The following is a 23,315-nucleotide window of genomic DNA, read 5'->3' as shown; positions in this document are numbered from 1 at the left end:
TAGACTTGCATGGGTTTGTCATTTTTGTGGAAAGTCTAGGCATATTCGTCCAAACTGTTTCAAATTGCAAGATGCTAAGCGAGCAAATAAACCAAAAATACTTGTGCCCCAATACAAGATCCTATGCTACTTATTGGTGAGTTGGTAAAGGCTTTAAACATTTATTCCAATGCTGGAGTTGCTCAGAATTCTAATTTGAATAATAACTCCAATGCTAGAGTTGCATTTAAAAAGCTTTGAATGCAATATGCTCAACCTAATTGAGTCTTTCTGACATGGTCCTTGTACTTCATCGCTCATTTCTTTGTGATCATTTTTCTTTGTTGTTTTTGTTTTCTTTGCTTTTCTAGGATTTGCATTGCATAACATTCATGCATTTCATTCTAGGTTATTTTTGTTATTTTTTTCAAATATAAAAAAAAGGGTAAAAAGAGAAGCAAAATGTGTTTTGCAATTTTTTCTTGGTTTTGAAATCAAGGTTGACTATATTATCTTTACATAACATGTTTATGTACCTTGTTTAGCTTGGATGAGCTTATTTTATTACACTTTACTAGTTTGATCTTTGTAGTGCATGTTATGTGGGAAGATGTTTATAGTTTTTTATCACATGATCTTGATCTTGAAATCACATGCCTTTGATTGTCGAATTTGATCTTAAGGAGAAAGATATAAATAATCATCTCACCAATATTTACTAGCCAATCATGAACACCTTAGTGCATATCGTAAGATTTTGTGCTCGAAAAAGTGTAGCACATGCACAAAAAGAACATAAGGTATAGCCTCCGCTTAAATGATAAAATTGGTGTGTACATTATTGGATTATAATTAAATCAGTCAAATAAAATTGGTGTGTACATTATTACTGCTAATTTTTAATAAGTTTCTGATTTAATAAAATCGGTGTGTACATTATGAGGCAATTTCAAGAAACTTACATGATTGCAAGCTTTTATTCTAGGAGATGTGAGAGTTATATGATGCAACTCTTTAAGGGATAGTCTCTTTTAAATGCATGTGATGGATTTTGTAGAAATTGTGCTTGAATTCTATTCACATATCACCTCACATGTATCTCAAGCTTTTGCTAGTTGCATATACTACACAAATTACTCTTTGCTAAACTTTGTACATATTATTGTGTGTGATCTTGGTTTGACCAACCAAGTTTGAATTGAGCTTTATGCAAAACATGTTTGTTGTTTGGGATTTTAAGGATAATTGATGGAAACTCTAAATTTTGGGAAAACAGGGATCAAAACAAGTGTTTTTGAAAAGAATTTCATCTCATACTAATGCATTTTATTCATAAAATTCAATGCTTTGATGAGTTTCTGCATAAAATTGTTTTGATTTTCTAAAATTTGTTTTTTCCAAAATTTCAATCGATCAAACCTGTTTCTCGATCGATCGAAATTGCGATTAAAATTTTAGTCAGCCTTTGTTTGTTTCGATTGGTTCTCGATTGGTGCTGGATCAATCGAAGCATTTTCGATCGATCGAAACTAATTTTCGATCAATCGAAAGTTGTATAGAGAGGTTTTTTTTTTTTAAACCTTTGTTTCTCACGTGTTCAAACACTTTTCAAACTTTTTAAACATTTGTCTCTTTCTATCTGATCGGTTAAGGCTTCCAATCAAGATTTTTGTCATTTTTCTCCAATCTTTTTGCAAGGTTTTTCTCTCCCAAGGCCGGTAAGACCATATTAGCCTTCATTTTTCATTTGTTTTCACTTTTCATGCATTAAATCATGCATTGTTTTGGAAATTTCGAACCTAAGGAATTTGAGGATTTTTTGTTGAATCAAGCCTTTTTCTTTTAAAATTTATCATTGAGTTTTTGTTGTGGGATGCTATGAACATGATTCTTATGAATTAATTTGATCAATTTGGTGGTTTGTGAAAAATTGAAAATTCTAGGGCTTGAAACTACCCGATTTGGGGATTTTGTTCAATTGGATTTAATTGGATGAAATTAGCTTGTTGGATTGATTAATTTGATCATTATAATGTATTATCTATCTTGTTTAATGATCAATTGGTCAATTTCTTGAAAATTGTACAAGTAGTTTTTCAAAATTTTAGGGTTTTTGATATAAACTCTATGCTCAAGCCTATTTTGTGTGTTTTAAAGTTAAATTGAACTTATTCTCACTACATTAGATCATGCATCATCTGATTATAATGCTTATGCATCATATAGATTTTTTATATTGTTTTGTGCTAACTTGCAGTCTGCCCTTGGTTTTTTGTTTTTTTGTTTTTCTTTTGGTTTTGTCTATGTGTCTTGTCCTATCCTTAGCACCATGCCTAGGAAAACTAGAGCCAATAGGAAAGCCTCCTCTTCTTTTATACCTTCCTTTGAGAGTGATAGGTTTTTTAGTGAGAAGAACCAAGAAGCATATGAGACTTTGAATCTTTTTAGATACGTCTAGGCTGAGAGAAAGGTTATTCTAGATGAGGTTGATCCTAAGATTAGAAGAAACTTTGAGTATAGGGGTTGGTTACCATTGCTGGATATTTCACATCTCCCTCTGGCTACCTTGATCAGAGAGTTCTACTCAAACCTCTCGGTTCACTCTTATGATTCCAACACTCTTGTGAGAAGTTGGATACGGGGTGACGAGTACACCATTACTCCTTCAATAGTGGCTGCTGCTCTTGGGGTGCCAGTGGTCAAACATCCTGCGTATCCTTATGATAAGTCTCTTCCTCTTGATGACATCATGTCATACATCACTGGTACTTCTATCTAGTGGGGTTCTAATCCTTGGATCACATCTGCTGAGTTGACTGGGATTCATTATCTTTTCTTTAGGATTGCTTGTCATTCTTTGTGGCCTGTCTCTCATTTGCACACCATTCCTATCGAGAGATGTACATTTTTGTATGCCCTTGTTACCGATGTTACTATGAGTTTTTCTCATCTTTTCATTCGTTCTTTAATTGAGGTTCATCGGAGTAGTTCTATTTCTCATGCTCTTTTCTTCCCTGTTTTTATTTATCGGATTCTTTTACATTTAGGTCTAGAGAACTTTCCCGTGTTTGAGCCTGTTCATACAGTTGCTCCTATAGGTGCCACATTTCTTAGGCAGAGAGCTGCTCAGATGAGAGCGAGCTTTAACGTTCTAGAGTTGAGTCTTCTGGTGCTGCACCTCCTCCTCCTCCCTCCTCTACAGGTGATACTTCTGTTGAGGTGTCTGCCAATCCGACTGCTGTTGTTGCTGATGTTCCTCCACCTTCTAGTTCGGATGATTCAAACATTCGTCGCATGTTGGAGACTGTCATGACCGTTCAGGCGGCTCATGGTCAGCTTTTGGTGGACATTCTTGATAAGCTTCGTGCTTTGCAAATTTGGAGAGTATTAGACCGCCACCTTCTTTTGATGATGAGTGAGTGCCATTTGACAATTCATCACAAAAAGGGGGAGTACATATGTTGTAGAGAGGAGTTTTAAGGGGAGTTTTTTTTTAAATCTTTTTTGGAGCTTTGGAGTTTTTAGATTGTATTTAGGTGCTTCATTCTGTATTTACATTTTTTGGCTCATGATATATTGTGTATAGGTTATCCATGATAGGGGGAGATACTTTGTTGATATATGTTTCTTGTTTCACATTTTTCAATGAGCTATATTTATGAGGTTATTCAGGATATATGTCTTTATCTTGTATTATGTGAAATCAAGAAGTTAATTTGTGATTACTTATATTTTCCACACATGCGTTTATGTGTTTGTTAAGTGTTACAGGAATATATAGGTTGATTCAGTCGTACTACTGTTTACACTTGCAACTGATGGATAGTAGTTAGGTTGAATTTATATTGGGTTGTTTTTATTTGTAACTTTGAGCAATTTGTTAAGTTTGTGTTTTGTCATGGATTGCCAAAGGAGGAGTTTGTTAGGTTCTAAGACTTTAGGTTTAAATGTATTAAAACTTCAATTTGTAATGTTGGCAAACCATGATCAAAATGTTTAGTCTTGTTTTAGACTTGCTCAAAGTATGTTTAAGTTGTAAAGTTGGAATCGAGTGTACCATAGAATTTACTATGTAAATCTGCCTGGCTCAATCGATTGAAAATTAGACTCGATCAATCAAAGCTTGTGCAGATTTTTTTTCTGCAGAATTTTTCAACTCAGCCCAAGCCCGTTTTACGTATAGGGTTTTATGTTTTGCCCTAGGTATAAAAGGGAAAACCCTAGCCACGTTTTATGGATGCTCTTTATGCTATATGTGTGAATCTTTTGTGAGATCTAGAGGTGTTTGTTTTCACATACACTTAGGGTTATCAAGATCTAGATTAATGTCAAGAGCTTGGTGATCAATTCAGTTGCAGATTCAAGAGCTTAAAGATATACAAGCGGGAGTGCTTGTGCTTGCTGGGAATTCAAGAAAGAAGTAGTTTATGGACTCGGAACTGTCACGTGGTCGTGGTAGTAAGTTTCCTACTCGGGGTAGCAATAGGATGTTAGTGGTCTAAGTTGCTATTGTGTAAACTTCAATTCTTTCATAGTGGATTTTGTTTTAACTTGAGGATGGCTAGGTTAAATCCTCCCCAGGTTTTTTTATCGATTTGGTTGTCCTGGGTTATCACATTGTTGTGTTCTTTATTTTCCGTACTTTACAATAATAAGATTTATATGTATTAACCTAAATCTGCATAATTTACTTAAATTAATCACTTGGCTAAATAACTAGGTTAAACTTGTTGTGTGTAAGGGGTCTAAAAACGTACAAACAATTTTTTGATTATTTTGAAAACAAAAACACCAATCCCTTACCAATTGGGCTCTAATCTCTTCTTTTAACTATTCTTTTTTTTTTAAAACCATTTCTTCTTCCATCACACATTGTAATTTTTTAAATTGACATAGATAGAATATTCATTTCTAAATTGATATGATATTATCGTCGAGACATGAGAGTGTTTTTAATATGAATATCCCACTATGCTTCCTTTGTAACATGGAAGTAGATGTCATTTTACCAAGATCACTTACAACAACATACTATCACTTGGGTATATTTTGGAGAACACTTAATGTGCATGGTGAACACAATCAAGACATTCGTGGAGGATCACCCATGACGGTCAAACATTTTGGGAGAAAGCAGTAGAGAGGAGATAGATAGCTTATATATTGTGTCTGTAGCACATATTTAAGCAATATTGCCAAGTATTCAGCCGAATAAAATCAGGAGGAGAAAGATATTTAAGCATACAAATGAAACTAAATGCTCTATTTGAAATTACTTTATTAATTGATCTCTCAAGTCTCAACACATAAACCTACAAGCACTACGTAGTATATGTATCAATTTTAATATAGAAATTACTTACCATAGTCCAAAACTATAAAAGTTCAATATTGAAATCGAAGATTCAAACAGTAAAGAGAAGTAATCCTTAATGGTTTATTCAAATGAAACTAAAGCAACTGGGACAGCAGACACCATTTGTAGTGCCTACTGATAAATAGCACTACCTTTTCCACAGCAGATGAAAGCACTCACATACTAACCACCCATTAGGCCATGTTAACATATCCAAGAATCAATAAAAGTCATCATCTCGATACATGGAAGTGAATTATTGCCTTGGGAAGTACCTTCTTTGCTGAGCCAGTTTTAGTTGTGTTGTCAATTCATTATTTTCCACCTGGTAGTACATCATAAAACCAAACAATAGTCATCAGACTAAAGAAAATTTGAAAAACAACATGAACAAAGTGCAGGGTTCCAAATCAAAATGAATGAAGTGCAAAAATTTTAAGAACATTTTCTTTCAAATGCAAAACAGCATATATAGCCATGGAAACACCCTGCTGCTGACATGGAAAACAGGTTGAAAATTCTGTCCAAACATAAAAAGTCAAGAAATTATGGGGTCTGTGAGCTTAACCCGAAGTGCACGCAGCCAATCCTCGTACTGGGACACCACTTGCCTCTGATGTTGCAAGTCCAAGTTCAGATGTTCTTCATGCTCATTCAGATGTACATTTTTTGCATCCACTTCTCGCTGGAGAGCAAGAGCTTCATGATCATATTGGTTATAATTCTCACGCAACTGCATCTGTGAGAATTTTAATACAGTAGAAGAAATTAAACTATATATCTCCTGCTAATGTTGCTCAAATAATTTGCAGAGAAAATTACAGAATAAGATAGAGAGCTCTTCAAGCCTATAGCTTAAATCCTCTGATGGACAGAAGTTTCTTCCTATATATTACGGGCCATTAAAATTGAAGTGTAGTCTCCTTTTTATAAAGTACTCCTTCCATCAAGGAATTTTCATTAACAAGTCTCACTATACACCTATTCACAAAGAAATTCCTAATTGGATGAGTTTTTATCTATTTCTCACTCTAATTATAATAAAATAAATCTCTCTCTCTTTTATTTTAGGAATGAATAAAATAAATCTAAATCTAAATTTACCATATATATATAGTTGGGTCACATCACATTTTCCTAAAATAGGAAAATTCACAATAAGTAAACAAAGCCATAAAAGAAACAAGCCATTATTAGAATTAAAGGAAAAATAAAAATTTCCTCACTTTTAATCCACAAACTATCAATTGCTACATTATAACCTATGAAGTTTGGACTGGAATGAAATTAGTAGGGTTACTCTAAAATCTACATTTTAATCAAAACTTTAAATGGTCAAATGTAATAATAAAAAATTTGTTCTAAGAGGAAAGGAAAGGAAAGAACAATAAGGGGAATTAAATTATAATACATCTTCGGCTAACTGAAGATGACTTTTCTCGACAGTGTCTGCATTTGTTTTGATCTCGTTCATGAGAGTCTTGAACAATCTTGTACCATTAACTCTGGCATCATGTTCAGAGTGAGCATTCCATATCTGTCTAACAGAGCAGTCCACCCAATAATCAAGAGCTTTCAAGGGGGCGTTCTGTAACCTCTCGCTCATGATAGTTTCTTTTTCTTTCTTCAGCTGCCTTCTCGACTTCAGCTGCCTTCTCGAAAACCAAACAAGAAGTCAAATTTTTAAGCCAATAAATAACATGTACTTAGGTTTTCTTGGACGTTTCTAATAAAATCAAGATTAAATAAGCTACAAGAAAATTATAAAGAAAAAAAGGAATTGATATATTTTTTTTGAGAGAATTTCAACTAACGGTATCCGCTTTTAATAATAGATTTTTATCATCAGATCAAGGCACCAATTAGTTTTTGATGTGGGCGGAAATTAAATCTCAAATCACTTATTCAATCAGGAAAAAAGAAAAAGAAAAAAACAGTTGATATAGTGCAAAAAGATTTGCATTCTTTATAATTGGTGGGTGACTTCTACTTGTGAATATAAAATATGCAATTGCTATAAAAGAATCAACAAAAAATACCCACATGATTACAATATTGAATTAATACTCAGAGTTGGAGAGACATTTTAATCAAACAAGAAAGGAAGAGAACGAAGAAAATGAGAGTACCGTTGAGAGAGAAGTTTGGTTTTGAGAGGTTAAGATCTGAGTGCTAACAGTGACTCTGGTTTGAGAATTAAGAAATTTGAGAGCTCTTCGTTTGAGTAGCGGAATAGAGGAAAAAGGTGAAGAAAAGTGTGTCTACACTACTACAATGCTATAGGCTCTTATAAACGGTCTGAGTAAATTAGTTAAGTTAGTTACTTCCCGCTCCTTTTGGTTTTGACTTTTTCGTCAGCTGCTGTCAGAGTAATCAACCGCGGAAATTTTAGCCTCGTTAGCTTTTAAAATAACTGATTGTTCTGATACAGTGGGTCTTGATTGGTAGATAAAATGAAAAGGTGAAAAGGGAATCCTATAATGCACCCAACAAATTAAACAAAATTTTGTCACTTTTTGAGGCCAGACATTTTGATTTGTAATATATTACTTAAACATGGGAATATCATTGAAATCATTTTTCTTATACACCAATTACAAACGGCTAACTCCATAGTTGTGAAATTGGGCTTATAGTTGGTACAAGCTGCTAACTCTAAGGTTAGGAAATTGGGCTTTTAGTTGGGAGCAGTTAATGTGCTATTATGATTACGCCTAGGTAGAAAAGTCACACTAATCATGCCCCTCTCTAACTAATTTTTTTTACCCAAAAAAGAAAGAAAGAAAAGAAATTGGGCTTATTGTTATTGAAAGATATTAATTTTTCATCTTATGTATTTGATAGGAATCATTAAAAAGTTTGACTCTAAACATAATTGGAACCTTAGGGGCTGTTTGGTTTTTGTATTCCATCATTCATAACTCAAAATATGTGGGTCCCACAGCTGAGAAGTCTGTTTGGTATTGTTTCCAGTTTTTGTTTCCATCACTTAATTATCTAATTTTTGAGTGATGAATTATGGAAACTGAAAACTCATTTTAGGTGTTTTCAGTTTCCAAAACTCAGTTTTCATGGCATTTTTGTAATTAAACCCACATACATGGGACTCATTGTCAGTGCAAAGTCACACCAAGCACTGCTTTTGACAAACCCACCAACGGCTCCTTCTCAGTGTTCACACCAAAAATCAACCCACACAAAAATATCCAACATCCAACCTCAGAGCTCCTCTCACACACATCCTCAGCCCAGCCATGCCTACCGAGTAACCCTACCTCAGCCAACCCGCACTGGCTCGAGCTCAGACTGGCAAATGTGATGCCCAGAAAACCTAGATTTCTTATAATCTTTCAAGTCCCAAAAAACCCATATTTAGCACCAAATAGAAACAAACAAAACCCACTAAAATTAAACTTAGAAATCTAAACATATGAAGTTCAAGATCAACTCAAAATTTAACATCAAAATCCATAATCAATATTAAAACATGATTTTTACTAGGTTTAGGAATACAGATCTGAAAAAAAAAAAAAAAAAAAAAAAAAAAAAAAAAAAAAAAAGAAGCAACATCGGGTTTAGGGATACAGATCGTCTTTTCCCCACCTTGCCGGCAAAAAAACCCACAAAAACCCACAAAAAACCCACATGATTTTTATTGGGTTTAGGGATACAGATTAAGATCATCTTTTCCCCACTGTGCCAGCGGCTTTGAGCTCACCATCAGAGCAAATCAAGATCAAGCTAAAGAAGAAGAAGCCGTAGAAGATGAAGATAAAGAAGAAGTAGCAGCAACTGAGCTAGACGATGATGATTGTGGCTTTAAACAGAGATCCTTCACTGGGTTTGTTGAGGGTTTTGGGAGAATATGTGCCCGAAGGGGAAACATAAAGTGAAATGGCCCCTTAAGTCTTAATATGTTACGCAGGTAGGCTAACCGTGGCTTGACATTGTGCTCAGGTATGGGTCCCACAAAAAAGTAGAAAATTTAAGTGATAAGAAGCTGAGTGAAGTGTGCCAAATAGGTGGGTATAGGAAATTGGGGTATTTTTAGTGATGAGTGATGAGTGATGAATGACGAAAATTGAGTGAGGAGTGATGAATGATGGAAAAAAAAAAAAAAAAAAAACCAAACAACTCCTTTGGCTTTAACTCCTAACAGGAGGATGATATGTGCCCTTAAAATGTGGGTCAATCAATAAATTAATCAATAAGTCTCTAGTTATGGAAAAAAAAAAATTATAAAAGTTGAGATGACAAGTTATTTTTTGTAGGTAAAAAAGTGGTGTTAATGGTGATAACTAGAAAAACTTACCAAATTAACCAGTATCATTATTCAGGTTGGTAGTTAGGATGCGTTTGTTTTGCCTAAAAATATTTTTTCAAAATTTCTTTTTCCAATTTCAAGTGTTTGGTGTCATTGAAAATTTAGGTCAACTTGTTGACTACAGAATTTTGGCAATGTGTAGTAAAATGATTTACGCCCCTATTTTCAAGAAAAGCATTTTACATACAACTTAAAACTCATCAACCCAACCTCCACCGCCACAACCTAAAATAGCAACTAATATTCTCACCCTTATCACCGGTCATTGATCTTGCCATCGACACTAATCATTGATTCACCCTAAAAACGAGGCTCTCTCTCTCTCTCTCTCTCTCTCTCAACTTCTTTTTTTATTGTCCTTTTTTTTCTAGATTTTTTGGTTGGAAATTGTTTATTATATATCTGTTTGTGAGTTATAAAAATGTGAGAAAGTAGTAAAAAATATGTATTTGATAGGTAGGATAAAAGAAATTGGAGGAAGAAAAAATAATGTGTATGTCCAATGTTTTGAGAAGAAAAAGAATGCTTGTGATTTGTAGTAAATTATTATATCATCTCTCTTCTAAAAAAAAGAAAATATCATTCGTATCATATAAAAAGTAAAGGAGGGATAAAATAGTGGAGGAACTGTGGTACAACTTAACTGGTCGGGTGTGAGGTGGCTACTAATTGGCCTACCCATTCCAAGCCAAGGGTTGAGCCATGTGACTTGAGCGAAGGCTCTGGGTCTCATGGTTTCTAGAGTGGAGGGAACTGCATGAGGTTGGTTTCACAGAGTAGCGACTACCTCCCGCCCCTGGCAGTGGAAGGATTACGGGTCGATGCTTACCTGTGCCCATCAAGACCCGTTGAGTTCTTCCTAAAAGAACCACCACTTTTTTTTTCTTTTTTTTTTGGTTCTGGGTTTTGCTGGCTAGATCATTTCTTATTTGATCTGGGTTTTGCTGTGTGAATGTTCAATTCTTTTGTTATATTATTGGGGTTTCTGTGAAAATTGAAGATGCCTCCATTTAAGTGTTATATTCTTTTGTTATATTACTAGTGTAGGTTGCACGTGCATTAATATAGATTTTTTGTTTGTTTGTTGAAGAAGTATGAAATCACGTACTCAAATTTAAAATAGCTATTTAAATATATTAATTTAGTATTTACTATGACAATTTCATAGAACTTATTTACTAAATGTAATATTTATTCACCAAAAAATGCTACAAAGAATGATAATGAGTGTCATCATCTTTCCACAATATTTAAATTTTCAGAATGAATAATGATATATGCTACAATTTTTTTTTGAAGATCTTCATCAAATTAAATACTTGCAACCATCTACAATGAAGATTTTGTTATTCATACTTCATTCTTTATCATTTTATTTTATGAATACAACTACGATATTTAACTTACTTATTTTTAATGAACACCCTTTTAAGTAGGAAAGAAATTAAAAAAAAAAAAAACAAAATAACAAAAGACATCTGTCATTAAAGTTTCTATTAAATAAAATTATAAGTATAGAAGTTTTACACCTAACAAATTAGTGTTCTCTAGGTAACAAATAGAACACCATATATCATCATTCACACAAGTAATTGATGTATATCTCCACCTATCAAAGGACTAAAACTTCTCAGAACTAATCACTTAAACGGAGGAGGGTTTAAAATGAGAAGTTTGCACCCCAAAATGAAAACAAACATCAGTCCCACACTGCTCAGGTACAAGAAAAAACTATACTTTACAATAGGCATAAATCATTTCCTATTCGCCGAGCTCGGTAGCGTGAGCTTGTAACCTGTGTAGGGCATTATAGTGGTGGAATAGTGGTACAGCTCAACTGGTCGGGTGCGAGGTGGCTACTAATTGGCTTGCCCATTCCAAGCCAAGGGTGGAGCCATGTGACTTGAGCGAAGGCTCTAGGTCTCATGGTTTCTAGAGTGGAGGGAACTGCGTGAGGCTGGTTTCACAGAGCAGCGACTACCTCCCACCCCTGGAAGTGGAAGGATTATGGGTCGATGCTTACCTGTGCCCGTCAAGACCCGTTGAGTTCTTCCTAAATGAACCACTTTGATTTGGGTTTTGTTGTGTGAATGTTCAATTCTTTTGTTCTATTACCTGGGTTTCTGTGAAAATTTAAGATGCCTCCATTTAAGCGTTGCATTCTTTTGTTATATTATCTAGGTTTCTGTGAAAAGTGTAAAAATGCTTAAGACTGAGGCATGTATATTGGGATTATGGACAATTAAGACAAATTTATCTTTCAAAACAAACAAACAAAAACACAATTCCAATCTAGTTTATATAAATAATAAGGGTGTTGTGCATGGTGGATTGGGAGTATATAAAGATGGGAAATGTTAACGAATGCCCTTAGAGCATTGGTTAACAATTTATTTAAAGAGTTTTTACGGGAAAAGAAAAAAAAATGCAATTAATATTTTGACAATTTTTTTCATTTCACATAAAAGTAGTGTCAAGACTATTCTAAAATAGATTGTTAACCAATACTCTAAGGACACTCGTTTGCATGGCTCTGTAAAGATTAGTCATAATGCCTTATGTGAAATGCTAACGAATGCCCTTAGAGTATTGGTTAAAAATCCATTTAAAGAGTTTTTATGGGAAAAAAAATGCAATTAATATTTTGACAGTTTTTTTCATTTCACTTAAAAGTAGTGTCAAAACTTTTCTAAAATGGATTGTTAACCAATGCCCTAAAGACACTCATTTGCATGGCCCTGTAAAGATTAGTCATAATGCCTTATGATTAATTGCTAATTTTAGTTCAAATTTTAATCAATTAATTACTGTAAGTATATAAAGATTAGTCAATATGATAAAGCAATATTGGAATTATGGATAATTAAGACAAATTTCTCTTTCAAAGCAAACAGAAACACAATTCCAATCTAGTTTATATAAATAATAAAGGTACTATGCATGGTGGATTGGGAGTATATAAAGATTAGTCACAATGCCTTATGATTAATTGCTAATTTTAGTTGTGAAAATTTGTCCCTGCAGCTGTGGGAATTTAAACAGCAGAAGAAATTAAACTATGCCTCCTGCTAATGTTGTTTAAATAATATGTACATAGAAAAGCAAAGGGTAGTGTTTTGAAATCATGTCTTCAACTAACAATAATTAAACTACAATAATATACTCTACATATGTAAGTCACATATATGATATACATCACATTTCCCTAAAATTGAAAAATTGACAATATGTAAACAAAGCCTAAAAAGAAAACAAGCCATTATTAGATTTAAGGGTATAATACATTTTACTCCCTTGTAATTCGACTTTCTTACAATTTAATACACAAACTTTTTTTTTTCTTTTTTTTCTTTTTCTGAGATCAATACACAAACTATCAATTGCTACATTTTAACCCTTAAAGTATGGAGTAGAATGAAATCAGTAGGGTTATACTTTGGATGGAAATTGGGTTTATAGTTATTGAAAGACGATAATTTTTCATTTCATGTATTTGATAGAAAGCATATGAAAAAAAGGAAAAAAGTTTGACTCCAAACATATTTTGAGCCTTAGGTTTCAATTCCTAATAGGAAGATGATATGTACCCTTAAAAAAATGGGCCAATCAAAGAATTATTATCATATAATGGATCAATCAATAAGTCTAGAATTAAAATTTTAAAAAAAATCATAGCAGTTGAGATTGAGATGGCAAGTTATTTTTTTTGTTGGTAAAATAGTGATGTTAACCAGTATCATTATTAGGGTATGATTGATAGTTGGGCTGCGTTTGTTTTACCTAAAAATATTTTTCAATTAATTATCTTTTTAATTTCAAGTGTTTGGTATCACCGGAAATGTTGGCCAACTTGTTGACTGCAAATTTTGGGCAATGTAATGTAAAATAATTTACACCTCTATTTTTAGGAAAAACATTTTATACATCACTTAAAACTCATCGACTCCAACCTCCACCCCCACACCCTACAATTAGAAGCTAATATTCTCACCCTCATCGCCCGCGTCAATATTGCCATTGACACCAATCATTGATTCACCCCAAAAATTGGGCTCTCTCTCTCTCTCTCAACTTCTTTTTTTATTGACATTTTTTTTTTATTAATTTGGATTTTTTTTGGGCTGGAAATTGTTTATTATATTTCTGTTTGTGAGTTGAAAAAATGTGGGAAAGTAATAAAAAAAATGTATTTGATAGGAAGGACAAAAAATAGGAGGAAGAAAAAATAATGTATTTGTCCAATGTCTTGACAGGAAAAAAAATGCTTTTGATTTGTAATTAATTATTATATCATTCCTCTTCTCAAAAAAAAAAAAAAAATCCCTATCATATAAAAGGTATAGGAGGGATAAAATAGTTCTTGCACTCTTACCCTATATTCCTCTCAATTTTCTGCCTATTTGGAGGGAGAAATATTTTGTGGCCAGGGAAGAAAATAACTCACACCAATTTTCCATCCCAGTTCTATATATATTTGGTTGACAGAAATTGTATAAATATTACTTCTTTCACTAATTTGGTTGATAGAAATTTCAGGTGAGAATTTAAAATTTTCACGAATTAAGAAATAAGTCCCACCAAATTAAATCATATTTGTATTTGTATCTCAAGATTTATTGAAAACACCTTCATTTTTTTTTTTTTCTTTTTTGCTGGTTGGTTTCACCAGTTAAATCTCTTCTTTTAATTAGAAGTTGGTCATACATTGTAATATTTTTTTATTTGACATAAACAAAGTATTCATTTGTAAATTGATACAATATAGACCAGACATGAGATCTTTTTTAATATGAATATCCTACCATTCATAAATGGTTTAAAATCTATGCTATCTTTGTAAGATGGAAGTAGGTGTCATTTTACCAAGATCACTTAGAACTACACACTATCAAATGGGTATATTTTTCTCAAACTTTTGAAGGCAGGGGAGAAACCATTAGAGAGGGGCAAAGCAATAACAAAAAAAATATAAATATACAACAAATTTCACAATGATTGAGATGATAGGTTATAATCTTGGTGTATAATAAAAGTTATGTCAATAAACCCAGCTAGATAATGTCTGCTGGTTGGTAGTGAGAGGACTCTTAGTACCTGCATACTCAAAAGGGGGTGCCTCATATATTTAAGCAATATTAATTGCCAAGTATTCAGCCAAAGAAAACCAAAAAGATAAAAATATTAATTTAAGCACCACTAATCTCTTTATCAAGGTATATTTTTACAATTACTTTATTTGATCTTGAAGTCACTTACACCTACAAACACCTATGATGTGCATCAATTTCAATATTGAAATTATTCAACAAAAAAAGTTCAATATTAAAATCAAGGACACAAACTGTAAAGAGAAGTAATCCTTAATGGTGGTGTATTCAAATGAAACTAAATGTCTTTCATCACTGCCTACCATTTGAATATAAGAGAGGATCAGGAAACCCCCGCAGAGAAATTGGGACAGCAGACACCATTTCTAGTGCCCACAGATAAATAGCACAACCATTTTCACAGCAGTTGAAAGCACTCACATACTAACATACTATCTATGCATCCATTAGGCCAAATTAACGTATCCAAGAATTGATAGAACACATCAGGGTGCACGGAAGCCCCTTGGGTTGGAGTCGCTTTGCTGAGCCTGTTGTAGTTGCATTGTCAATTCATTTTTTTCCTCCTGATAGGGCATCATAAAAACAAACAATCGTCATCAGACTAGAGAGAAATTAGAAAACTAGCAGTAGACATATAGTTAATTGAAATCATGCAAATGATGCAATGACTATAAGGAAAGCAAGGAATCAATCAAAATTATTAATGCACAATTCATTTCTTTCAAATGAATAGCATATATAGCCACCGAACACTCTGCTGCTGACATGGAAAACATAAGACAATATACAAAGGCTGAAATTTAGTTTTGTTTGTGTAATGCTTATGCATCCAATTTGCACCCAAAAAAATTTGGGTTAATGGGCAATTTCTTTTAGTCAATCGAAGAGCCAGTACCAAGCAAGGTACCTATTTAGCTAATCTCACCACATGTATTGACAGCCACAGCTATCCTACACAAATTCTTGAATCTATACCAGACAAACAATCAGAAAAACTTACAAGTAGAGCTGGTAGCACTAGTTCCACCATGCCCACCAGAGTGTGGTTTGAACTTAAAGATCTACAGCAATTCCAGCCCACCCTTAACACTTGAGACATCAACCCCCAAGTGGGAGGATATATTCGGTAATTTGGTAATTGGTTACCTCTCTCAAAATAAAGCTCACACAAGTCTTAAAAGAAAGAAACCCAATATTAAGTAATTCTATTTCAGGCAATATCACCCAAACAGAGCTTTCCATTCCATTTCTTTTAAAGACCCAATTTTTCCCTTCTTTAAACAAAGTGTAAACTGTAAAGTCCTTTCCTTTATCTTTTTACCCTAATCTTTTTGTACCTACTCACACCAAAACAGACAAACAAACTCTCCGTCTTTCTTTTCCCAGTGATCAATAAAATGGAAACAAAATTATCAATTAAAACAACCTTCAAGCATCATAGTAAAACAAGCATATATGGGGTGCGTGAGCTAAACCTCTAATGCTCTCAGCCGACTCTGGTATTCGGGCACCAGTTGCTTCAGATATTGCACCTCCAAGTTCCGATTTTCAAGCTCTTTCTCACGTTCAATTTGGGCTTCCTGTGCTTCCTTGAGATTACTAATTTGCATACGAGCTCCTTCAATCAGTCCCTGCAACTGTGAGAATTTTAAAACATCAGAAGAAATTAAACTATACCTGCTGCTAATATTGTTCAAATAATTTGTAGAGAAAATCACAGAATTAGATGAATCTCCTCAAGCCTATAAATTATCCCATTAGAAAGTCCTTTGATGGACAGAAATTTCTTCCTATATATTAAGGATAGTCTCCATTTTATTAACTCCTTCCATCAAGGAATTTTCATTATCAAATCTCACTAAATACCTATCTATAAAGAAAATCCTAATGGGGTGAGTCTTTATCTATTACTCACTCTAACTATTAAATATATATTTTTCTTTTAGGAATAAATAAAATACATTTCTCCACCTATCAAAAAAAGAAAAAGAAAAGGAAGACATTTCTCCCATCTACCAAAGTAAAGATAAAGGAAGGGAAAGAACAATACATTTTCGCAATAAGAACCCACAGATTCAGCATTACTCCATGCTAGTTTACTATAGGTTGTGATGAAAGTCTCCAACAATCTTCTACTACGAGCTCTGGCCTGATGTTCATTCAAGGAATTCCACATTTCTCTAACACAGCTCTCCACCCAGGGATCAACATCAAAATAATCCAAATCGTCCATGTGAGCGTTCTGTAACTTCTGTAGAAACCTTGTAAGAGATTATCTAAAAGAAAACAAAAGTGTAGCATAATTGAAAAAAAAAATGGAAAATAAGCCATCTTTATTCTATGTTTGTTTACGAAGAAAAAGAAAAGACATTTAATTTCTAAACATACTCTAATTTCTCATTTGGAACACACAAAAACTATCAAGAAAAACTCTTTTCAGTAAAAATTTTAAGCCAATAAATAACAAGCTCTCAGCATTTCTTGGACGTTTCTAATCAAGTCAAGTTCAAATAAACTACAAGAAATATTAAATTTTTTAAAAAAAAAGAAGAAAAAAGAAGAAGAAAGAAGCAGTCGATATGGTGCATAAAGAATTGTATAACTATGAACTAGAAGAAAATCAATAAACACATGATTTCGACTGTGAAATTTAAAGAGGTGGAATCGTATGAGAGTACCCTTGAGAGAGAAGTTTGGTTTTGAGAGATTGTGATCTGGGAGCTAACAGAAAATCTGGTTTCAGAATTGAGAATTCTGAGTGCTCTTCGCAATAGAGGAAAAAGGTGAAGAAGAGTGAGTCTTTATGGGAGAGGCTTTGACTCTTATAAACGGACCGACTTAAGTAGTTATTTTTAGTTAAGTTAGTTACTTCCCGCTCCTTTGGGTTTTGGCTTTTTTGTCAGCTGCGGTCAAACTGATCAACCAATGGAGAATTATTTTTATCATTGTTCTCACACTTTTTAAAAGTTAGCACAATTTCATTAAGGTCACTCTCACATGGAAGACACCAACTCAGGTCCCCCTACCCATTTTTTCTTTCATTAAAAAAAAAAAAAAAAATCCACATCTTTTATTGATGTCCACATTTATTTATTCTGATAGGTCCACATTTAAAAATTAAAACATGAAAATAGTGATAATGCATGTGTATGAAAGATGTACAATAAGGTGTGTTTAAGAATCAATGCCCTTAAAAAGAATGGGTCCATCAATGAAGTTTTATCGTATAGTGGGTCAATCAATAAGTTTAGAGTAAAAAAAAAATTCACCATCGCGAAAGGCAAGTTGTTCTTTGTAGGTAAAAAGGTAATGTTAATAGCAAATCCAAATGAAAATGACTAAGAAGTTACCAATCCAACCACCGTTAAAAATGTTAAAAAAAATTAGTGTGTGGCATTACTTAGGTATGATTGGTAATTAGGATGTGTTTCTTTTACCCAAAAATATTTCCTTCTGAATTTCAGGTGTTTGCTGTGATTATTTGCTTTATGATATTTACTAAATTTTGTATGTTTCAGATATAGCATGTCCCTTTTGTTGAAAATGTTGGTCAAACCTGAAAATAGTTGTTAATTGATTGTAAAATTTTGGGCATTTTAGGCACGGAAGTCAATACCGTACCGATACCAACCTTACCAGGGAAATATACCGTACCAGTCATTAAACCAGTACTAGTACTCCTCCAAAATGTACTAGAAAAAATTATTGGATTGTACCGGCCTATTTTGGCTATACCAGCCAGTATTGTTTGGTATTGGCATTTTGGCCAGTACAATAAAAAACATAAAAAATTGAAAAAAATTATTAAAAAACATTTTATTTAATCTAATATATTGGTTAATGTACTTAAGTTAATATGTAGGCTTATAAAATATGTGAATTTTAAATTTTGTGTTCATAAACATATAAATTAATAAATTAATATTTACATAAATAATAAATACATATATATATATATATGTATGTGTGTATGTATGTATGTATAGAAATATATAAATAGTAGTAATCCAGAAACGGTATATCGATATTAACCGGTACCGAAATATTTCGTTCTTTTGGCCAAACTGAAACAGCTTCCGGTACGAAATTGACTCTCTTGATTTTAAAGGTAAAATGAATTACACCTCTATCTTTAGGCAAACCAATTTACATCTCATACAAAACTCGACAACCCCAACCTCTACCCCTCACTATCAACAGCTGATATTCCAACCCTAATCACTAGTCACCAAACTTGCCACCAATTGTTGATATCATCTTAAAAACTAGTCTCTCTTTATCAATATTCTTTTATTGTTTTGGGTTTTTGGGATGGAATTTGTTTAGGACTTGAGAAAATATGAGAAAGTAGTAAAAAAAAATTCTAGAGTATGTTCATGAACACAACCAAACATATGAAAGTATTATTTTATTTTTAGGAAAATTTTTTCACTTGAAAATATTTTTTCATTAGAAAATATATTCAAGTGATATGAACAAAACCTTACGCTCCATTTGTTTTGATGGAAACCATTATATGAAGATATTCAGTGTTTTCCCATATTTGGTAGTATTTGAAAAAATGGGTTATGGGACTATTACTTTTTGGAGAGAAATTTAGAGCATTCGCATTAGTTCGTGCAAAAATTTATGTCCATTTGTTTTAATGGAAAATATTATACGAAGATATTTTGTGCCATATTTGGTAGTATCATTAAAAATGGGTTAAGGGACTATTACTTTTTGGAGAGAAATTTAGATCATTCGCATAAGTTCATGCAAAAATTTATGTCTATTTACTATAAGAACCAACTTTTTTCTATTTTACAAAATAGAAACATTTTTTAAAAACACCCGCATCAGATTATCTATTTGTGGGTTCCTTTTGTGGAAAGTACCCAAGTCTATTGATAACAAGGATCCTGGATGTTATACTTGTTGTTTGGTGGACTGGGCTTGGTTCACCACAATTATATTGGGCTGATTAATAACCAAGTTGTGCATATAACATAGATCCTACAACACATGCACGTCCATACATACAAAATATATACGTATTGTACAGTAAATAACAGTAAAGGAATAGTAAAAAGGCAATTTAAAACGTTAGGGATCCTTAGAATGATGAGTAGTACTTCATTATTTCTTGAATTTTTAAGTACATTTGACCCTCTTTCCATTGGGATGTGTTACAAGGTCCAAATAAGTTCAAAAGTCACAGACTTAAATAGCTCTTTGAGGCTTCTAAGACTTGTGAGGTTTGAATTCCTTTGAATCCAAGTGTATCCCCGAGTGTTTGCCTCAGGATCCCTCATAGAGTTTTCCCTCTTTTTCGCTTTTTTGAATTCTAAAAGGGTTTTCTAAAGGATCTTTTTTACTCTAATTCACTATTGCTGAATGATTTTTGCTGATGGTTTCACCCCCCTTTTATAGTACTTTTCTAGGGTTTTTGGTGTACCACTGATTCCCTACCCTGGGTACCAGAACCAATGTTGTGTCAACAACATTGATGGCTAATCATTTCTTCATTTTCTCACTATATTAATCTTTTGACGTTTTCCTCTAAAAAGTCCCCAGCTGACCTTTTTCTTTTGGGAGGTCCTAAGAGCTAACTTTTAACTTCTTTTTTCAAGGCTTCTAAAAAAGATTTTTAGAACCTCTCTTTTGGCTATCTCATCCTTTGTCTTTTTTCTCTAAATAGGCAGATTCTCCCTATCAGGCTGAAAGATCCTCAGCCACCTTCTTTTATGGTTCACTATGTCTTTTTTTCTATTCGGTCCATTATGTCCTCTTTGGTCTAATCTGTTCCTATTCAGTCCATTTGGTCCTATTTAGTCCATTATGTCCACTAAAATTTTATGCGGTCCATTTGGTCTTATTCAGTCCAATTTGGTCCATTCAGTCCACATTGGCTCTAGTTGGTCCACATTGGTCCTATTCAATCTATTTTGTCTACTTTGGTCCTTTTCGATCCATTTAGTCTACTTTGGTTCTACTTCGTCCTATTTAGTCCACATTGATCCTATTCGGTCCATTATGTCCACTTTAATCCACTTCAGTCCTATTAGGTCCTATTTGGTCCATTTGGTTTTATTTGGTCCATTTTGTCTACTTCAGTTTTATTCAGTCTACATTGGTCCTATTTAGTTTGTTTCGGTTGGGTTTGTCAATTTCGGTCCGATTTAGTTCAATTTAGGCCCTTTTGATCCATTTTGTTCACTCCAGTCCTTTCATTCTTATTTAGTCCTATTTGGCCTACCTTTTCCCTATCTGGTCCATTCGGTCCTATTCTGTCCATTTTGTCTCTTTTGGTCCAATTCAGTCCATTCAGACCACTTCAATTCATTTTGATCCACTTTGATCTATTTTGTGCACTTACATAATGGGAAAAAGACATGCTTAGGTCGAAAGCGCCTAATCTAAATCCAAATTTACTAAAAAATATATGTAAATCTCAAACTCATAATATTTAAACTCTTAAGCATAGCATTTGTTGTTGCTACGCTTTTGTTAAGTTACATTAATGTAGCATTTCAATCCACTTTGGTACGGCTAAATATAAGTTTTAGTCTTTCTGAACATAAAAGTTATGATTATACAAATGTAATTTTTAGGGCAGTTATTCATTTATTTTAACGTCATTACTTTCAAATAAATTGTATGAGGTTGATTATACATTTAAGCAAAATATTATTATAAATATTTTTAAAAATGTGAACCCTACATTGTGTCACAAAATATAACTTAAAAAAATAAATCAAAACTCATTTTCAAACCAAACATTCATTTATGTGTTTTTAGTAGTGACAAAAATGTTCTCTATCTAAACATGGTGTCAAACACTTTTTTGTATTTGGAATACTACTCTAAATACATTTTTTTTAGCACACTTTTTAAAAACAGTTTATTTTGAAAACAAAAACACCAATCCCTTAATGGGATCTAATCTCTTCTTTTAACTATTTTTTTTTTTTTATAACCGTTTCTTGTTCCACCACACATTGTGATTTTTTAAATTGACATAAATAGAATATTCATTTCTAAATTGATATGAGATTATCGTTGAGCTTTTTTAATATGAATATCCCACTATGCTTCCTTTGTAACATGGAAGTAGATGTCATTTTACCAAGATCACTTACAACAACATACTATCACTTGGGTATATTTTGGAGAACACTTAATGCGCATGGTGAACACAATCAAGACATTCGTGGAGGATCACCCATGACAGTCAAACTTTTTGGGAGAAAGCAGCAGAGAGGAGCAAAGCAAAGGCAAACAAAAAAGAGTCTAAATATACAACAAAATTTACAAATGAACAGTTGAAACGATAGCTTATATATTGCGTCTGTAGCACATATTTAAGCAATATTGCCAAGTATTCAGCCGAATAAAATCAGGAGGAGAAAGATATGTAAGCATACAAATGAAACTAAATGCTTTATTTGAAATTACTTTATTAATTGATCTCTCAAGTCTCAGCACATAAACCTACAAACACTACGTAGTATATGTATCAATTTTAATATTGAAATTACTTAATTACCAAAGTCCAAAACTATAAAAGTTCAATATTGGAATCGAAGATTCAAACAGTAAAGAGAAGTAATCCTTAATGGTTTATTCAAATGAAACTAAACCAACTAAGACAGCAGACACCATTTGTAGTGCCTACAGATAAATGGCACTACCTTTTCCACAGCAGATGAAAGCACTCACATACTAACCACCCATTGGGCCATATTAACATATCCAAGAATCAATAAAAGTCAACATCTCGATACATGGAAGTGAATTATTGCCTTGGGAAGTACCTTCTTTGCTGAGCCAGTTTTAGTTGTGTTGTCAATTCATTATTTTCCACCTGGTAGTACATCATAAAACCAAACAATAGTCATCAGACTAGAGAAAATTTGAAAAACAACATGAACAAAGTGCAGGGTTCCAAATCAAAATGAATGAAGTGCACAAATTTTAAGAACATTTTCTATCAAATGCAAACATAAAAAGTCAAGAAATTATGGGGTCTGTGAGCTTAACCCGAAGTGCACGCAGCCAATCCTCGTACTGGGACACCACTTGCCTCTGATGTTGCAAGTCCAAGTTCAGATGTTCTTCATACTCATTCAGATGTACATTTTTTGCATCCACTTCTCGCTGGAGAGCAAGAGCTTCATGATCATATCGCTGATAATTCTCATGCAACTGCATCTGTGAGAATTTTAAAACAGTAGAAGAAATTAAACTATATATCTCCTGCTAATGTTGCTCAAATAATGTGCAGAGAAAATCACAGAATAAGATAGAGAGCTCTTCAAGCCTATAGATTAAATCCTTTGATGGACAGAAGTTTCTTCCTATATATTAGGGGCCATTGAAATATTAGTGTAGTCTCCTTTTTATAAACTACTCCTTCCATCAAGGAATTTTCATTAATAAGTCTCACTATATACCTATTCACAAAGAAATTTCTAATTGGATGAGTTTTTATATATTTCTCACTCTAATTATAATAAAACAAATCTCTCTTCTTCTTCTTTTTTAAAATGAATAAAATAAATCT

The sequence above is a fragment of the Castanea sativa genome, chromosome 9 (assembly GCF_040712315.1).
Source record: "Castanea sativa cultivar Marrone di Chiusa Pesio chromosome 9, ASM4071231v1".
In the NCBI taxonomy this organism is placed as follows: Eukaryota; Viridiplantae; Streptophyta; class Magnoliopsida; order Fagales; family Fagaceae; genus Castanea; species Castanea sativa.
This window is presented reverse-complemented; position numbering follows the sequence as displayed.